This window comes from Aethalodelphis obliquidens, unplaced genomic scaffold, assembly GCF_003676395.1.
Source record: "Aethalodelphis obliquidens isolate GAN/ISIS:26980383/991018 unplaced genomic scaffold, ASM367639v1 scaffold40, whole genome shotgun sequence".
In the NCBI taxonomy this organism is placed as follows: domain Eukaryota; kingdom Metazoa; phylum Chordata; class Mammalia; order Artiodactyla; family Delphinidae; genus Aethalodelphis; species Aethalodelphis obliquidens.
Genome location: NW_020837984.1, coordinates 10811134 through 10820238, shown reverse-complemented (window position 1 = coordinate 10820238; position 9105 = coordinate 10811134). Strand labels below are relative to the sequence as shown.

Below are 9105 nucleotides of genomic sequence, written 5' to 3'. Positions count from 1 at the left end.
AGCACTTACATTTGCTAGAGTGTTATTCGTCCTGTGATAACTGACAGGGTCCTTTACCAATGGCCTTACGTCCATTAATCACACAAAATAAAAAATATTTCAGCACAATTTGTTCTATCTTCATGTTCTTTTGACTATCAAATGGAAGACTGGAGGTGTGATTAATAGTACTTATTAAATGGGAAGGCTTCATCTCTCATACTAGTCTCTCTGACATAAATGTTCTGTGAATTACATCTGAAGAACACACTACAAAAAAGAACTTAATTTAGTAAAATTATCTCAGATATGTACAGAGATGTACATATAAGGACATTCTTCTGAAAGTTATCTAGCGATCCCAAAAATTTGTAAAAACTTGCACTATAGGGAATAGTTAAATGATTTATAGTAAATCCCTACAACGAAATGCTATACTGTTATTAAAATTAACGTGGTGAAAGTATTTTTACTTACATGGAAAGAAACTCCATTATTATGGTTAAGTGGGGAAAAAGAAATTTAAAAGCTAGTATTACAGTATAATAAATTTCTGTTTAAACATTTTTTTCATTATATATGTCTATATTGCATGGAAATAAGTCCGAAAAGATATACACCAAATAGTTGGAGCGGTCATCTCTGGATGGTGGAATTATGGGTAAATTTCATGTTCCAGCTCTTCTTTCTACCACCACCAAGCTGTGTCCTATCAGTGCCCAGGACAGAAAGAGAGGGAGCCTGAGCTACAAGCAAAGGACAAAGGGTGCTCACAGATTAACTGACTCCCAGAGGCAGACGCTCTGAAGTGGGACCTGAGAATGTGCATTTCTAACTAGTTTCCAGGTAATACTGAGCCTGCTAGTCCAGGGACCACACTTGGAGTAGCACTGCCCTAGGGTTTTCCTTGATCCCAGCTCTCATTAACCAGTTCCTTCGTACCTACACTGTCTTCTGTTGGTAATTATTTGTGTGTGTGTGTGTGTGTGTGTGTGTGTGTGTGTGTGTGTGTGTGTGTGTGTCCCCTGATTCTTCCACTAGAGTTCAGGCTCAGGGAGACTATGGCTCCTGGCCCCAAGCCTAGTGTCTTCCAAATGGCAAGTACCCAATGCATGTTTGTTGCAGAAGTTAATGGGAGACCTTCAAGCATGGTGGGAGGGTCACTGACAAAGATCTGTGACATTTACTACTCCTCGTGTGGTACCATAGCATCATAAAAAGCTTCACCTACATATGGGCCAGAATCTCCGGGGACAGGCCTAGGAATCTTCACGTTACCAGCTCTCCAAGTGATTCTTCTGCTCACTAAAGCTGGAGATCCTGCCCAGGGAATCAGAGGAAAGGGAGGTTCTGTGGCTTGGTCAGGGAAGGTTTTGCATTGAGATAACGAAAGCCCCTGGAAAAACATGAGAATGTTTTCAAGGAACTTTATCACACTTTAACCCATTAACACTTGAGTATAAATTAGTGCCTCCAATTAACACAGAAAAGAGAAAACAGACACAAGGTTGGTATGATTTGATAAAAGAAACTTTTCAAAGGTCTGGTACAGAGCTGAAAATCAACTTGAGGGCTGGATGCCCCTTTCCAAGGGAGTTGGGGAAGATGCACATCACATTCTTCCCAGAGCTCTTCTTGCCCTCAGGCAGTACAACCCCCAAATAAAGAGATTTTTAAAAGAAAGAAAGAAAGAAAAGGAAACAAATGTGTCTGTTTCTACTTCCCAGCAATCTTTAAGCAAGCGCCACAGTCAGAGGCCAAGAGGGCACTGGACTTGGAACATTTGGTGGCTCGTCCCTTCCCACGTGCTACTGTTCCCAGCTGTATTTGCTGAGAATGAAAGTGTCGGGATCTTATAAAAGGCATTTTGAGAGGCCACAACACTTCCTCTTCTTACTTCAACATGAGGCCCTCAATTAAGCCGGAACTAATTCTTATGACAAGTTACAAACCACAAGCCAAAATAATGAAAACACTGACACCACTCACACTAGGGGAAGACTTCAGGGAGCTCCCATGACAAAGTCCCTGTTATTCACCCAACTCTCCTGACGGCTCCCAGTGCTGGGCACAGCAGCCTCCCTAAGCCCTGGAGAAAGAGGCAGAAAGCAGAATTTCCACTGTGGCACTGATTCAAGCTTCTAGCAGATGGTTCTGCTGATTTAACCAACTTTTTCATAGAATTTTTTCTCTCCATCAGGATGAGGCAGAGGGAAGAACACTAAACTCAAAGTCAAAAGTCCTGGGTTCCATACCCCAGTTTGTCAAAAATGGGATGGCTGGAACAGGTTAGTTCACTTATCTGAGTCCTGCAGCATGTACATGTTTGTGTGCACATGGGTGTGTATATATAAGAGTAAACTGGTAGCTTCAAAACTGAGATCTGAACACATCTAGTGGGCGGTGGGGAGTGGGGGGACACCTATCCCTCCAGTTCTCTATTTGCAGGCCTTGGTAGGTGTTTCTTTGCTAGAAAAGGAGTTCAGGAGCACAGGTCTGGTTGAAGGAATGAGGGTGGTGGAGGGTGATGGTTCCACATCAGCTGGGAGCACTCCACTCTGACTGGGAGCAACCCTGTCAGCCTGCATGTGGTAGGGAGTGATTTGCCAGCACAATGAAGCCCCAGTGGCAGAATACGCAAAGCCTGGCTCCTGAGCCCAAGTGAAACACCCTCAGGGGACCCCAGAAGCAACAGAGCAATCTTCAAGAGGGCGCCGAGGTCCCACAGTTATGCCAAGTAGGGGCTGAGCCCCTTCGGAGTTGGGTCATTCCAATTAACAAGAGGTCCTTCCTACTTGCTGGTGGGCAAGACCTGTGGATGTGTAATGGGCAAGAGAACTCTCCTGCCAACACCACAGGGCCAATGTCAGGCTCACAGCAGGTCATGTACAGGAGAGTAACTTGTAAACTACAAAAGAGATCTAGAGATGTGGGGATGTTCCTTTGTCCTTTGTTTTCTCAATATAAAGACAACAGCCAAGAGTTCAAAGAGCTCAGGTCCCAGTGGTAGGTTGAGCCCTCAGAGGGCCCAGTGTGGCTACATCGAAAAGCATCTTCGGGAATACGGGTGAAGGCTCTCTTACTTTCCAAAGGAACCTTAAACTGTTTCTAAGGAGCTGACTTGACCCTCTGTAAATGGTGAATTCAGCCAATTTGCCTTTGATACCAGATCTCTCTTCCCAGCTTTACTCCCTCTATCTACATACAGGGTAGTGCCATCTGAACACTCTACAAACACCTTCAAATCAGCATGTTCAAAATTAAATTCATCTCCCTCTATTCACAAATTTTAATGACCATTAAAATACACATCTGTACTTCCTCCAGACTCTTAAGCTCCTTGAGGACAGTGACCAGATCTTACATATCTTTGTATCCCCAGTGGAAAGAACAGTAGATTTCAATAGCAGTTCATTGCATTGAAATAAAGTGTTCAGCATTAGCTATGATAATGCTAGCTGCTATAATAAATGCCAAAATCCCAGGGACTTAATATAATATTTTATTTTGTGTGCACTAGAGACCCTAATATGGGTCGGGTGTTCCTGACTAGCAGACAGCCTTTTGCATGCTCATTTGGGACCCAGGATAATTCCATTTTGCAGCTCTGCCCTCCTCTAGGGTCTTGAAGTCTCTGCATTCAGCACACCGATGCGGGGTATGTGTGAGAGAGAGAGAGAAAGAGAGCGATTAATTGCTTGGAAAAGTATCCCTTTTACCTATATCATTGACATAACTATTAATAACTCACCTTTTCACTCTCAAAAGTGTCCAAATTTGAAGGATAAATTATATTGTAACTCTACTTATAAACCATCTCACAGATAATCTATGAGCCCACCATAAAGTTTCTCAAGGCTTACATTTTTCGCCATGGGCAACTGAGAACCAATCTGAGGGTAAACACTGTAACATAAAGAAGAAAAGGTCAAGAGTGGCATATTCCATTGTACCTGACCACCATTTACTTTGTGGTCAGATACAGTCAGATACATTCTTTGAACCTTAAAATTCACTTCAGAGAAATCATGACCTTCCAGAATATGCCTCCTCTGTGCTGTATCACAGCAGTGCCCTGAAGAACCAGTGTCTTGACACTGAAGAGCCAAGTCTTATATTCCAGCCATTGCTGAATCTGCTTTGCAGCAAAGGACTGCCTTCAGAAACATCAGTTTTCCTTTCCAAAAACAAACAAACAAAAAAGACTTACAATCTGATCTCAAATCCTTTCGTTACAGTATTGAAAACATGCCCAAGAAGGAAATTAAGAAACTTCTTCCCAATGGTGAATTGCCACCCAACTTTAAAAATAAAAACCTTTAACTCTGAAATTATAACTATACAGACAGGGACCAGCCTGACATTTACTTTTGCTAATAGTCCTACTACATAACACAATAAACAAAGGTGCAAAGAGAATGTTTAAGACTTGAGGGCTAAGAGTTTTCAGGAACCCAAGAGAAGTTCACGAGATAGATACAGAAATACATACCAAGTACCAGGAAAGCTAAAAGAAGGAAATAACCTAAAAGCCTTTGTTAGCCTCACTTGTGTAAATTTAGTTGGAGCAACTTGAAATGATACAGGAATCTCTCTGAGAAATAGTCCGCAATTCAACTTCACCGATCGGACTGATTTGCCATGTCAATTAGTCAGGATGAAAGAGGCTTTGCCAAATGTAGACGATTTCCCCATCTAACACCTTCTCTGGTTGAGCCTTATGATGATACTGCTAAGAGGAATATCTGATCAAATGCTTAAGTATTAACCGTGTGCAAGGAAAGCCGTTAAATGATTGAACATTCTGTGAATTAAATTGATTTTCTAGAAAATGAAAACAAAATTGAATCCAAGAATAAACTATCTTAAAATCACATTAGACGAGCAAAAACATAAAATATTTTTTCACCGGGGCTATAAAAATTAAATTAGCTAAAAGAGGAAATAAATGCTTTTGTTTTCCAAGCAGTTCCATTTATTAGGAGAATAGGTACCTAAGAAGGAACCAAAACTCTGAAAAGAATTGTAATTGTTTCTAAGGATGATGCTTTGTGTAGTGAAAGGAAAGTCAGCTTTTTCTCTAAGTAACTTTCCAGGAAGAGGAGAATCATACTCAGTGACTGCTCACAAGTGAAGAAAGGAAGGTTACAGGTAACCAGAAGTTCAGAGAAATCCACATTTGACCCCAAAACTGGCCCCCTGCTGAGGAGAGGGTGGGCAGGCTGGCTGCTCCCCCTTCACCTCCTCTCTGTCGTTTCATCCCTCCCAATCTTTCCATGGGTTCAGTTGCAGCTGTACATTTCTGCTTTTCACCTACAGGCTGGTTCAAAATGCTGTTCTGGGCTCAGCTGCCTTTGTCAGCAGACTGAGTCATATCATGCCATGATGTCTATAAGAAAATTTTTGTTATGCCCAGATCCTAGTTTTATTAGCCAGTAACTACTATAACAAACCAGCTGCTATAACAAACAGGATCAGATTTCAGAAGCCAGACACAATTTCAAAAGTCCAGGTCCCTCTTTTCCAAATGGTGACTCCGGGATCTGGGCTCTTTCTATCCTCCGATTCTACCATCTTCAAACCAAATGGACAGGAGCAGAGAGCAGACTCACGGAAGATTGTGCAGAACTCAGTTACATGATTCCTTCTAGATACATAGGGATCTGGGAAATGTAGCTTTCTTTGTACTCAGGAAAGAGAGGATAACTGGACACTGGTGAATCCCAGCAATTTCTGCCACCCTGGATCTATTCAGAGAACACTTGTGAATGTCTTCTGCACATCAGATACTCTGTCAAGCACTAGGGTAAATGCTGAGCAGTGTGCTGCCCTTCAGGGATCACAGGCTTGCAGGAGAGAAAAGTGGGCACGTTAATGATTACAATATAACATGATAAATGATATCAGCAGAGGGCTGGAGGAACCCCGAAAAGAAGCAAGATCAGGAAAGTTTCAGGGACGTTTGAGCTGAGTCTTGAAGGAGGGTGACAATGGCTAATGTTCTTTAATCATTTTCCACTCACCCAGCACTGTTCTAAGTGCTTTTCACGTATTAACTCACTTAATCGGCACTACTCTAAAGCTAGGTAGCATTATTATACCAACAGATGAGAAACTGAAGCACAAAGAGGTTGAGTCACTTGCTCAGGGTCTCACTGTTTACTAGTGATGGAGACAAGGTTTGGACCCAGGTATTCTATCTCCTGAAACGACTGTGAACCAGCAAAGTATGTGGAGAAGTGGCAGGAGTTCACCAGGGAGGAAGGATGAGGCCCCCTCTGATGACAGGGGCCCTGTATCCGCATTCTATGAAGTACAGCAGGTTGGGAGAGACACATGCTGTTAAGGTCTCACTACACCCTCACCACCCATGCCAGGCAGCTATGGGTGTCACGGACAGAGTGACAGCCCAGAACCAGGATCACCACGGCAAGGCTGGGAGGATGTCAGAACACTGGGGAGATGGGCCAGACTGGAGAAGGAACACAGACCTGAATAGTAGACTGTCCTTTTAAGGCAGGGCCAGTAGCCAAGGAAGGTATCGGGAGAGGGTGATTCATTTAATAAAAAATTATTAAGATCTTATTAGGTTCAACACATATCAATCCAAGTTGAAGCTGACCCACAGCCAGAAGCTGGCGGTAGGGGACAGTGCCCTCTCCCTGTGTGCAGGTGACCCCAGGGCCGTGCAGGCTGTCATTGCTGCAAAGAACAAAGTGGTAGCCCATACTTGATTTCCTAGGACTTCTGCTTCCCTTGCTGAGTATCCGTGCCATCAGACTCTAACCACTGCCTGGATTCCACTCCGGCCATGTGCACAGCCTCCTCTGTGTAGTAAAAGCGTGTGGTGCTCACCCACACCCAGTCTTGCTCTCCTTCCTGGACACACAGGTCTGCACTCCATAGTTCCCTCACAGTTAGGTGGGGCCACGTGACTAGGCAGAGCCAGTGAAATGTGTTTGTCTCCTCTGGGACACCAAATAAAGAACTGGTCTCCAGTTCTTTGCCTTGGCAATGCTGAAAGCCACCTGTTGAGATGGCAGCCTAACCAGATAGATGGAATGCTGCCCAGAGCCTCGCCGACCCAACACTGGACTTTATGAAAGCAAGAAATAAGCCTTTTCTGCCTTAACTCCCTGACATTTCTGGGTTTATTTATCAATGTAGCGTAACCTGGCTAGTGTATATATTTCAAGCCTGTGCCCATCACTGGTTTTGTTTCTTCTGTTTCGACCCTAAAACTCATGCCAACCTCACTTCATTATTCAGCCAAGATTAAATCTGCTAAATCTAATCCAGTAGTATGCACATGTGGTTACTTCTTAATCAGTTTTTATTTTTCACATCTTTTAATGAAACTATAAATAAAACTCCTTGATCAACACTTGGAATGTCATTGTCTACGTCAGAATGGCCACAGAGTCTGAGCTATTTCCAATCACATCCTCCTACTCTAAGTGGGAATCTAACAGGATGAACTTTCCAGTAACGAGGCTTGAAAACCTTGCCACCACCAGGAGAAGCAGCGGTCAGGCCAGGAGAAAGGCTGCTAACTTCCGTGCTGAAGTGCTGATTAGCCTTCCTGCAACCAGCCTACTAGTGGAGGGATTCCTATCTGTCCTCATCTGAACATCTGATTCGTGAATCCTTCCTGACCCTCCTTGCACCCCCGCCACACAAACACACCCCCCACACACACAGGATATTAGCAAATTGCAACACCAACATTTCCAAAAGAAGCTGTGTTCAGTGCCAGTGCGCCTCAAGTTGAGAGAAAACAATATTCAAGAATTATTAAAGTATAAATTCAATCGGAATTAGAGAACATCTTTGGGTAAATTCCAATCTGTTTAGTTTATTTCCTTGAAAGGAGATGTACACACATGTAGCATCCTAGCAGGGGAAGCCCCACTGCAGCCGAAACCCTGTCGTGGTCAGAGGAATGGGCAGATATTCCCGATCGGCTATGTATTCCAGAAAGGCCTTGTACAAGAGGAAGTATTCAGTAGCTAAGTCCAAGGTTGAAAAGAAAAAGGTGAAGGCTCTTGCTACTGTCACAAAACCAGTTGGTAGTGACAAGAATGGTAGCACCTGGGTGGTTAATCTTCACAAAATGCCTAGGTATTATCCTACTGAAGACGTGCCTCGAAAGCTGTTGAGTCACGGCAAAAAAACCCTTCAGTAAGCATGTGAGAAAACTGCGCGCTAGCATCACTCCTGCGACCATTCTGCTTATCCTCACTGGGCGCCACAGAGGCAAGAGGGTCATTTTCCTGAAGCAGCTGAGCAGTGGCTTGCTACTTGTGACTGGGCCTCTGTCCCTCGATCGAGTTCCTCTGCGGAGAACACACCAGAAATCTGTCATTGCCGCTTCCACCAAAATTGATATCAGTGGTGTGAAAATCCCAGAACATCTCACTGACGCTTACTTCAAGAAGAAACTGCGTAAGCCCAGGCACCAGGAAGGTGAGATCTTCGACACAGAGAGAGAAATACAAGATTACAGAGCAGCGGAAGGTTGATCAGAAAGCTGTGCACTCACAAATTCTGAGAAGAATCAAAGCCGTTCCTCAACTCCAGGGCTACCTCCGCTCTGTGTTTGCTCTTACAAAAGGAATTTATCCTCACAAAGTAGTGTTCTAAACTTCTTACAAAGAACCTAATTAAATAATTCGGTCCATTAAAAAAAAAAAAGAAAAAAATTGTCTTTTAATCTCTAGGACCAATTGGGCAGTCAGACCCCAGACATAAGCAGACAGGACAGTATGCTTCTCTTCATCAAGGTTACTTTGAGAAACACACAGTAAACTGGGCTTAGCAGCCGAACAAGCTCAGAGAGAACTGGGTTCAAAAACAAAATGCACAAATTGTATAATTGCCTAAAAAGCCACAAAGTTACTTAGCTAAATTTTTAAAGGACTGATATTACTTAAAATGATAATAATCCTCACTTGACTAATTTAAATATTTTTCAAAATTCTTATAATATTTTATTTTTCAGGGTATACAAATACAAATGGCTCACATTATCCAAGTCAAATGCCTTGAATTCCTCCCACTTCTCCTCCTCCCGTTACCTCCTACTCCTTCTCCCCTACCCATTCCCAGAATTTCCTTCTCAGACTT

The 9105-nt window shown here is 43.2% G+C and overlaps 1 pseudogene; it reads left to right on the top strand.

The window, feature by feature from the left end:
* Positions 1 to 7882: 7882 nt before the first annotated feature.
* LOC113633497 (60S ribosomal protein L6 pseudogene) lies at positions 7883 to 8673 on the top strand (annotated as a pseudogene).
* Positions 8674 to 9105: the final 432 nt, after the last annotated feature.